Consider the following 11676-nt stretch of genomic DNA (forward strand, 5'->3'; position numbering starts at 1 on the left):
TCTTCTTCCGGCTGGAGTCACACTTCGATGCCTGCGCTGTGCCGGGTACACGAGCATGCGCAGTATGCTCCTGCAGTTCTATAGCCATAGAACATCATCACAGGTCCTGTGCCACTAGCAGGGAAGAGACAGTTAGAGGCTGTGAATCGAAAGCAGGAGGAGGGACTTACATACAAGTAGCAAGAGAGGAGGGAGGACGTGAACAGAGTATGATATGAGGGGTTCACGGGAAAACCCACGGTGCACAAAGGGTTCATTTACATATATGTTTAAAAGGTAATTCATTAAAACAGGGGGGTCTTTTAACAAACGATTAGCAGGACTTGAATAGCCTTTTTAAAGACTATTCAGGCATATGTTTATCTAAAATAGCAAAAATCCAGTGATAGAGCCCCTTTAACTTTTATTTATCTACAAATTTAAAAATGGCTATGTTCACAGGAATACCCCTTTAAGGTAGGCCTGGAAGCATTAAGAAGGCTTCTGGCTGCCATTGCTGATAAGTCACCTTGGCATTTGAAGGGATAACAGTCGGTGAATGGAGCCGTTTTATTCTTCAACTGCAATCCTCATATTACCCATGACAAGATGCATTATTGTAACTTCAGACTTCAGTATGTCTACCCTACATTTACAATATGGGGACATCAGCCATCACAAAAACTTCCTGGAGTGTGCCAATGCCTGTCATTGTAACTTGTACAATATGAGTGAAGCAGGCAGGCACAAGGGCATCAGGCATTTGTCCATTTTCCTCATTCTAGAGCAAGGAATTGTAAAGAAACAACAGGAAAAGGATACATAGATTTTTTTTCCCCATGTCCTGGGAGGGTGGGGATTTGCAATGTTTGTCTAGCCTTCAACCCAGTTATTTCAATGTTCTGTTTCGATTAGGCTCAGGATTTCTTTTGCTTTGAACAAAATAAATAAATAAATAACTAAAACAATGGAAAAATCTCAGCAAAGTTATCCAGTTTTTTTTCTTCATTACTGCAAATTGTGAAAATTGTACATTTCCTTTTATCTTAATCCTCTCAGGTGTCTTTATTAATATCTGTAACTGTATAGACTCTTTAATTTTCATATTTTGCTTTGAAGTTCAATGTTCTCTTGAGTCTAAGTAGTAAATATTAGTTATGAATTATGTATATAAGGCATAGCATAATTTGGCTAATATTGTTTCTGTTTTTCATAACAGCCTGTGACGTGCCTTTTTTTTAATGGGCTAAATTATAAGGCGCCATAATATTATGACAACTTACTGTAGACACAGGTTCGAGACCAGACGTTTCATTGCAGTCGGAGACCTCAAAGAATGCAGCTTTACTTCTTTGAAGCTTTTAACATCTTGATCTCTATACACACGTTGTTGTTTGTATAATACTGTGGTGTCTCTTCCTGTAATTGGCCTGATAATCACTTGAGCATTCAGTGCTGAGAAACATTGCTAGGTCTAGACGTCAAAAAATGACATTCGTCAATTTTCTCCTATATGGAAAAATAGTGCACTCCAAAGTTTACTTTAAAGATTTGGGTTATACACCAAATAAATTAACAACAGCAATGATTAATAACTAATATAAGGTGTAGACTGCACTCAACTATGACGTGAAGATAGGGTCCCCATCCAGCATATCAATCGTAGAATGAACTTCACACTTCTCAATAATGTATATACAGTTACAGTGTTTTATTCACACAAGTGGTACAGAACAACGTTTCAGCCGTTTACATACAGCCTTCATCAGGCTCTTAGAGTAGGAATAAGAGAGGTTCCAATGCTGTATTGCAGCGAGTAGGCTTACATTGATGGCCATCAGACCAGGGTAGAGGGCCAGACCTGGAAGTGTGGGTAGCGCCAGTAACAGCCAGAAGATGTAGAGTGTAAGCACTATGCAGAAAGTGTGGGTAGCGGTGGGGGTGAAAAGTGTGAAGTCCTTTCATTCTAACTCCTGAACCAGGCTGTGGCAGTTCAAGCCAATGGATGGAAGAAGCATGTAGCCTGCACCACATGACAGTTGGCTGCATGGAATGGAAGTGAAGTTTTTATTTTATTTCTATTGGTAGGTGCAGTATTTATATTGGGAACAGATTATTCATATTTGGGCACTATTACCAATAAGTACTTTCTGGGGAGAATTATTTCTATTGGGCATACAAGGGGGACACTATTACACAAGGTGTTTGCTGTCAGAAGAATTATGTGGGCACTACTACTAATGGGGGCATGTTATTACTACTGGAAGCAATATTACTAATTGAGGACACTGAAGGAGCTTTAACACTATTGGGGGCACTATTAGTAATAGGACATGATGTGGGAGCATTATTACTGTATGGCACTATTTTCTGGGGCAATTAATTCCCAAGGTACTATGCTTCGCAATAATTATTATAGTGGGCACTATCTGTGTGGATTTTCAAGGTGGTGTTCGCTGTATGGAACTAATAATTGTGCAGAACAGTATTACTCTGAAATACACAGCAGGTACAGTATTAGGGCTAGCAACAGGATGAAACTGTTATGTTATAAAGAAAATGGTAGAAAAGTGAGGAACCTATGATTTCTTTGTAAGAAACTCTGCAGAGACAATTTGTGATTGGAATAAGCATTCACAATGGTCTGGGTTGAATTAAGAAGATGGGGTATATAAAATGACTACAATGGGTTATGGATTCTAGATTTTAAAGGGATTCTATCATTAAAATCATATTTTTTGACAATCACACATAGGAATAGCCTTAAGAAAGGCTATTCTTCTCCTACCTTTAGATGTCTTACTAAAATGGCCGCTTACTTACTGTGTAAGTGGCCATTTTTCTTGTTGCTGCGGGCATGCACAGTTGTCTCTGCCTGAGACCTGAGGCCTAGAAGTTCGAACCCAGCTCGGGAGGAAGACGAGCACAGAGGCCGTTCCTGAAGAAGATGGAGGTGACACTGGAGATTTCTCTCACAGCATTGGGGATGCCCCAATGCTGTTTGAGTGCTGGAGACTGCCCCCATTGCTGTAAGAGAACTCATTTGCATACAGACAAAAACTGAGATTTCTACCACGGTGGCGTGGAGAAGACATCCAAAGGTAGGAGAAGAATAGCCCTTCTTAAGGCTATTCCTATGTATAATTGACAAAAAAAATGTAATTTTAATGGTAGAATCCCTTTAAGGACACGTTGATCCAGGGTTTTTAACTAACAAATTGGAGTCGGGAATTAATTTTTTTCCCCTGAAATGGGGCAATTAGCATAAGCCTCATGGTTTTTTTTTGCCTTCCTCTGGATCAACACTGTAGGGTTATAGATTAGACTTGGTGGACTGATGTCTTCATCCAAAATCATCTACTATGTAACTATGTAAGCAATGGAAAGTCAATGTGAGTAAATTGATGTAATAGGTATGCATTTTTCCTGGATTTCCTGTCTCCATCTTTACGGTTATCTTTGGCGTGTGTGTGTGTGGGGGGAGGGAGTATTAGGGAATTGAGGAATTGGATCATACGCAATAGGACTTGGCTCTTTAAAGACATTAGCAATGCCCAGATCTTGAGTGTCTAATCCTGTATGTAATGCTTGTTCTGCAAGTATTGTATCCTACACTTCTAAAATAAACCATAATAGCACAAACTAATAGCCAAGGCAAGCCAAGTCATTGTTATTCTATTAAACTAGTGTTGCATGCACAGGTAACATTCTTTAAAAATGATGAAGCTTTAAAATTTCAAAAGGAAATACATTTTTTTTTGCTGTTTTCATCCTCTGATCCATTAAAATTCATTAAAGAACATGAAGACAACTAGTCACCGCATGCATATGAGAATTTATCTGCTAGAGAGGTAACATACAGTACACAGTAGAGTAAACAGGAAATGTAAAGCTGTGTGTCAAAGTCACCAATACAAATTTCTTAGCATGAAGGTTCATTGCAAATATTAAGGCAGTGATCCTTTACAAATAAAATCTTGTTATATAGCTACTGCATATAAGATAACATTGTATCTAGTTGTGCACTGGAATGAAAAATCAGCTGAACAAGTGCAATTTATACAGTGAGATAAAATGAGGCAGCTTTGTGGAACCTGGACAGCTATGAAATAGGATAAAGAATAGCACTACACCTCCTTGTGCAATTAAGTGAAAAATGGGAAGTTACAATATTCATCTAAAAATAGAAAGTTCATAGTTCAGGCCATTTTTACAATATTACACAAGGCTTTTTTAAAGCAAAAAGGGACCCAGAACTTACTATTGCTTAGAAATGGCATCTATTTGGGTGTTTGTTATATGTTCTAAGTGAATATTCTGCAATATCTACAATTAACCATTACACTTGAACCCCATGCACCTAGCAGAGCCATATGCACTGCACTTAGTTGTTTCATATGCTTTTGCATAGTGCTCCATAATTTTTCTAGGGGAAAGTTATCACTTGATGTACAGTAGGCCATGTTAGCATGTTTTTTTTTTTTTTTTTTTATCAGATTCATGCAGATTTTAACAGAGTTTAATAGGAAATATTCTTAAGAACAAAGGGGCCATGGCACATCTGTAAAAGTGGCCATGACTGAAGTAATACACTTCCCACTGGACTAATAAACCAGAGTCAGCAGGGATTAAATCTTATTTTCAACCAGCACTGGGTAACATCAGAGAAGCAGAGAACAGAAAGCTGTAAACTGGGCACTGTCTAAAATCGAGGCAAGTTCATCCTAACTATGTTGAAGACAAATCTGAGATTTTATGGAGCTGCAAAAATGTTATAGTGGTTAGGTAGTTTACCCTGTACACCAACCGATCTCAAATATTTTATATATCTGTGCAGAAATTGATAGGTGCTGACAGCAAAGTTAAACAGCAGGTAAATAAAACAATATAGCTACCATTTTAAAGTCCATTTCTATGTTTACAGAGAGACGGTCTGTAAAAGATTTCAGTCCTGGTAACACTGTTGTCAAGCCCTCTCCCAAAAATAACTGCGCCTGTTACTTATTTATGTGGCCCACGTCATGTTCTTGCAATGTAAATATATAACCATGCAACTAATGTATTGCCATAATGCAATGTGGAGGTAAAACCCAATGTGAGTATGTAATGTGACTATGTAGCTGGTGGGACAGACAATACAGAAAGTGTTGTGTGAAAATGCACATTAAATGTGTAATCTTAAGGTCATAGATAGAGATGAGCGAACAGTGTTCTATCGAACTCATGTTCGATCGGATATTAGGCTGTTCGGCATGTTCGAATCGAATCGAACACCGCGTGGTAAAGTGCGCCATTACTCGATTCCCCTCCCACCTTCCCTGGCGCCTTTTTTGCTCCAATAACAGCGCAGGGTAGGTGGGACAGGAACTACGACACCGGTGACGTTGAAAAAAGTAGGCAAAACCCATTGGCTGCCGAAAACATGTGACCTCTAATTTAAAAGAACAGCGACGCCCAGGTTCGCGTCATTCTGAGCTTGCAATTCACCGGGGACGGAGGTTTCCGTCCAGTTAGCTAGGGCTTAGATTCTGGGTAGGCAGGGACAGGCTAGGATAGGAAGGAGAAGACAACCACAACAGCTCTTGTAAGAGCTAAATTCCAGGGAGAAGCTTGTCAGTGTAACGTGGCACTGACGGGCTTAATCGCCGCAATCCAGCTTTCCCAGGATCCTGAATGGAATACACTGACAGTGTATTCCCGTATACCCGATATATACCCCCGATACCCATTCCAACGGTGTGCCCCCCCACCTTCACCCCAGAAATACCCTGCAAGTCCCCTAGCAATAGAATTGGGGCTATATACACCCACTATTTTTGCTACTGCCATATAGTGCCATTGTCTCACTGGGAATTCAAAGAATATATTGGGCTTACATATAACTTCAATTCCAGGGAGAAGCTTGTCAGTGTAACGTGGCACTGACGGGCTCAATCGCCGCAACCCAGCTTTCCCAGGATCCTGAATGGAACACACTGACAGTGTATTCCCGTATACCCCATATATACACCCCAAATCCCCGTTCCAACGGTGTGCCCCCCCACCTTCACCTCAGAAATACCCTGCAAGTCCCCTAGCAATAGAATTGGGCTATATACACCCACAATTTTTGCTACTGGTATATAGTGCCATTGTCTGACTGGGAATTCAAAGAATATATGGGGGTTACGTGCACCCACAATTTTTGCTACTGGTATACAGTGCCATTGTCTCACTGGGAATTCAAAGAATATATTGGGGTTAAGTGCACCCACAATTTTTGCTACTGGTATATAGTGCCATTGTCTGACTGGGAATTCAAAGAATATATGGGGGTTACGTGCACCCACAATTTTTGCTACTGCTATACAGTGCCATTGTCTCACTGGGAATTCAAAGAATATATTGGGGTTAAGTGCACCCACAATTTTTGCTACTGGTATATAGTGCCATTGTCTGACTGGGAATTCAAAGAATATATGGGGGTTACGTGCACCCACAATTTTTGCTACTGCTATACAGTGCCATTGTCTCACTGGGAATTCAAAGAATATATTGGGGTTATGTGCACCCACAATTTTTGCTACTGCTATATAGTGCCAGTTTCTGACTGGTAATTCAAAGAATATATTGGGGTTACGTGCACCCACAATTTTTGCTACTGCTATACAGTGCCATTGTCTCACTGGGAATTCAAAGAATATATTGGGGTTAAGTGCACCCACAATTTTTGCTACTGCTATACAGTGCCATTGTCTCACTGGGAATTCAAAGAATATATTGGGGTTATGTGCACCCACAATTTTTGCTACTGCTATATAGTGCCATTGTCTGACTGGGAATTCAAAGAATATATTGGGGTTACAAATACCCTCATTTCTTGCTACTGCCATATAGTGCCAGTTTCTGACTGGTAATTCAAAGAATATATTGGGGTTACGTGCACCCACAATTTTTGCTACTGGTAGATAGTGCCATTGTCTCACTGGGAATTCCACAAATAATTTGGGGATTCATTCACCCTACATCTCAGGCTCTTGCCATATTCACCCAGGTTGTCAGTGCTGCACCAGCTCGTTCCCAGACAGCTCGGCCCGAAAAACACGTTACCTATATAGAGGATTTGGACAATGAAGACAACATGTTCTAAATCTAATGTCTGCACCTTCTCCAGAATTAAAATAAAGGCAGCGTTTAACTTTCAAATAGCACTGCACAAAGGAAGAGCTTATCAGCTTCTCCCATGACATGCTACTGAAAAGTGTCATTTGTGTATCTTAATGTAAATATAGTTGTATAAGCTTTTTGGGTTTTAGGCACTGCCAAGTTATTTATTACCACCCGCTGCCTTATAATGATGATGACGCCAAAGTCACTGTGGGTGTTCAGAGCTCACAGCTTTGGTTGACATTTGTCTTGCTCTCTGTCGGTACCAGCTGTCTTTTTGGATACCGTAAAGTTATGTTGACTTTATTAACAGCTATAGAAGCTTTAGCCAGGTTGTGACGGTGTGTAACCCTAACAACACTAAGTGGGATACACATTAATAGTCAGTCTATGTACGCTAAACATATCACTGAAGTAATTTTTTTTCCCTCTCCCCTAATATAAGAAAGGAACAGACATTAGACCTAGACCGGGGTTCGAGGCTTGTAAAAATCCAGTATTATTTGTTCTTCATGATGTGAAATATGTGTTGAAAAGCAACCCAAGATGAAGTCAGCCATGTGTGCCAGTGTGTTACTTGGCATGCCTTTGCTGGCCCCAACTGTAAGGGTCACTCTCCATTTCCTCCATTTTCCACTCCCCTTCACACCATTTGTGGTGAAGCAATGGGATGCACTGAAGTGCACCCTCTAGCCTCGTGTGGGACAGGGACATCAGATGCCACTCCAACCCCCTCGTCTTCCTCCGCCAGCCAACGGTGCGAAGATGAGAGGAGTGTGCTCTGAATGTTTTCTGCCTAGCAGAGGCTAGTTCTCACTTATGAAAATGGCCCCACTTTGACCTGTATATCAGGCACAATGGTGTAGGTTTCAAAGAAACATGGCACCAACAAGTTGGAAAACGTGGGCCATGCGTGGACCGTGTTTGAGTCTGGCAAGCTCCAGATCTGCTACCAGGTTCCAGCCATTATCACAGGCGCAAAAATGCCAGGCCCCAGGTGTAGCAGGGAAAAAAAAATGCCATCTCAGCCAGGATGGCATCCCTGACCTCGGAGGCACTGTGCTGTCTGTCCCCCAAGCTGATCAGTTTCAGCACGGCCTGCTGACATCTCCCCACGCCAGTGTTATAGTGTTTGCCGCTAGTAGCTGGGGTGGAGGTTGCAGCATCGTAGGGTTTCAGTCTACTCCTGCCATGAATTTTGGCCTGGGAAAGGAGATAGGCCACCCCAGTTTGCACCCGGGGACCAGACTCCACCACATTCACCCTGCCTGTCATTAAAGATAAGCACTGCAGCATCCCTGACCACAGGTGCTTGTCCATGTGTCGGTGGTCAAATGGACCTTGCAGCAAAGCGCAGAGCTCTGGGCCCGACTGATGTTATGGGACACATGCAGGCGCAAGGCAGGGACAGCACACCAAGAGAAGTAGTAACGGCTAGGCCCAGCATAGGGAGGTGCCCCAGCTGCCATCTGCTGACAGAAGGCCTGGGTCTCCAGAAGCATAAACAAACACCAACATCTCCAGGGCCAGCAGTTTATCGATGAGGCTGTTAAAGGCTTGGGCATGGGGGTGGGTTGTGTTGTACTTCTGCCTGCAATGAAAAGCTTGGGAAATGTGGAGTGGCTGGGAAGAGGCGCATGATGGTGCAGGCCAAAAGGGCGCATGAGGGTGAACTCCCCAATGTGTCAGAGATAGGTGTGTAGGTGTCCTTGCATCATATACTTGCAACATATTTGGCTTTGGAAGTTAATTTTGTGCCAAAAAGTGGTTAAGACAGCGATCCCTCAGCTACTCCCGTTACACTGTCTAGTGAAGTTACCATCTGTGGAAGTGGACCACCACTTGTAAGATCCCAAAGGAAGCAGGCAAGAGATGTGCAGTGCAGAAAAAAAGATGAGAAAATAAGTGTAGGCTGTAGAGCACAGAGGGATCGGAGAGGACAGAGCTGGTGTCGGCCAGGTATTCCCACAACATGCGCCTATACTTGTCCCTCCTGGTGACACTAGGCCCCTGAGTGGCAGTAATTTGTCCAGGGGGGCCATTAACGTGTTCCAGACCTAGGAATAAGTCTTCCAACAGGGTACAGTTTTGCATGCCTTTGCTTCTACCCACTGTTTTTGCTGCTTAGCTTCCCTCCACATCTACACTGCTTTCACCCCTAAACATCACCCCAGTTTATGCCTTTGCTTCTACCCTGTTTTTTTTGTTGAATTAGCTTCCCTTCACATCTACACTGCTTTAGCCCCTAAACATCACCCCAGTTTATGCCTTTGCTTCTACCCTGTTTTTTTTGTTGAATTAGCTTCCCTCCACATCTACACTGCTTTAGCCCCTAAACATCACTCCAGTTTATGCCTTTGCTTCTACCCTGTTTTTTTTTGTTGAATTAGCTTCCCTCCACATCTACACTGCTTTAGCCCCTAAACATCACCCCAGTTTATGCCTTTGCTTCTACCCAGGTTTTTTGTTGATTTAGCTTCCCTCTACATCTACACTGCTTTAGCCCCTAGACATCACCCCTGTCCATGTGGGGTCGGTGGCCTCGTCATCCACCAGCTCCTCTTCCAATTGCGCACTGGCCCCTTACTGCAAACCGCACATGACCACAGCTTGCCCTGATGGCAACTGTGTCTCATGATCCCCGCTTAGATCCAGACAAGTCGGTGGCGGGTCCAAAACCCCAAAATTGGAAGGAAATGGCGGATGCTGCAGTATTTCTAACACCTGTTCCTGGTGCTCGGGCCTGGTCTGTGTTGTACCCTGCACCCTGCTTAACGCAGCTGCCATATCCGAAGTTGTGCTGAGCGCATGCTAATGTTTCGTGTCCAGTGCAATGGATGGGATGGGATTTCACATAAGTCTGCCACCCATGGCCACTCATGGTTGAGCAACTGAGGGAGTTGACTTTGACGAACCCGAGGGTTTTGGAGTTGGAACTACATCAAAGGTCTGTGCTGCTCACACACTCTGCTCAACACATGATATGTTTAGTGCCAGCAGTGTGGAGACATCGCACAACAGCCGTTGTTCCAGCAGGTACAGGCGTTGTAGGAGTGCATAGAGGCTAGCAGCGGCAACTATAGACTTTAAAAACTATCCGCACAAGCGCCACACTTTCACCAGTAGCTCAGGAGCATTGGGGTACCTTTTTAAAATGATTAGCAGCAATGAGTTAAAAACGTGGCCCAGGCATAGAATATGTTGCAGGCTGCCAAGCTACAGAGCCGATCCCAGGTTACGGCCATTATCACACATGACAACATGCCTGGGCCCAGGTGCAGTGGCAAAAACCACATTGCCGTCTCATCGAGGATGGCATGACTCACTTTGTAGGCAGTGTGCTGTCTGGCCCCCAAGCTGATGAGCTTCAGCACGGCCCGCTGACGTCTCCCCACACCAGTGTTGCAGCGTTTCCAGCTCGTAGCTGGGGTCAATTTAACAGAGGAGGAGGGTGGTGTTTCAGCCCTCCTCCCAGGAATGTTGTGTGGGGAGACAAGTCAGGCCACCACATTTTGCGACCCGGTCCACGCCTCAACTACATTCAACCACTGTGCCAAAATTGAAAGGTAGCGTCCCTGTCAGCATGCACTTGTCCATTCGTAACTGGTCACGTGGAACTTTAGGGCTAAGCGCTGAATTTAGGGACCGCCTCATGTTTGGGGGAAAGTGCTGGTGTGGACGGCACAGTGCGGTGGCGCAGTAGACACTCTGCCCAAAAAGGGCAGAGTGTCCCCCAGCCGGGATTCCAACATCTCCTGGGCCAGATTTCTTGAGATGAGGTCGTTGAAGCCTTGGGCATGTGGGTGGGTTGCGCTGTACTTTAGCATGAAATGAAAGGCTTGGGAGATGGGGAGTTGCTGGGAAGAGGCGCATGATGGCGCGGGCAAAAGGAGAAATGGCAGGAAAAGGTGAGGATGAGGGTGAACTCCCCAAAGTGTCAGAGGCAGATGTGGAGGTGTCCTGGCTGCTGGTCTGGACTGCAGCGCCAGCCCTGTCAACAGTGGGAGAGGCAGTGGCCGCCAGGCCAAACGACAATTATCCTGCGCTTGCTCTCACCCACTGAGCCCAGGGCTTGCCTTCCAAATGATGGCACCCGCAAGAGGTGGTGAGATTCCTCTCTGCAGATCTCCAACCCATCTTGGACTTGCAAATTGCACTAAATTTGTCATGTAACTGACATGTATATGATGAGTCTATCCATTGTCTGTTCATTTTGGTGAAAGTCAGCCTGTCAGCTGACAGACAGCTGTGCTTGTCAGTGATGATGCCACCGGCTGCTTGTACCCCCAGTTTTTGCTGCTTAGCTTGCCTCCACATCCACACTGCTTTTGCCCCTACACATCACCCCTATCCATGCCTGTGCCTCTAGCCATAAGTCTGCCACCCATGGAAACTCATGGTGCAGAAAGTGAGGGAGCTGACTCTGAGGAACCCTTGGGTTTTGTAGCTGGTACTCCATCAAAGGTCTCTGCTGCTCACACACCCTGCTGAACATACGGTATCTAGGGTTAGAGCGTGTGGTGACCTCGCACAACAGTAGGTGCTTCAGGC

This window comes from Leptodactylus fuscus, chromosome 5 (genome assembly GCF_031893055.1).
Source record: "Leptodactylus fuscus isolate aLepFus1 chromosome 5, aLepFus1.hap2, whole genome shotgun sequence".
Lineage (NCBI taxonomy): Eukaryota > Metazoa > Chordata > Amphibia > Anura > Leptodactylidae > Leptodactylus > Leptodactylus fuscus.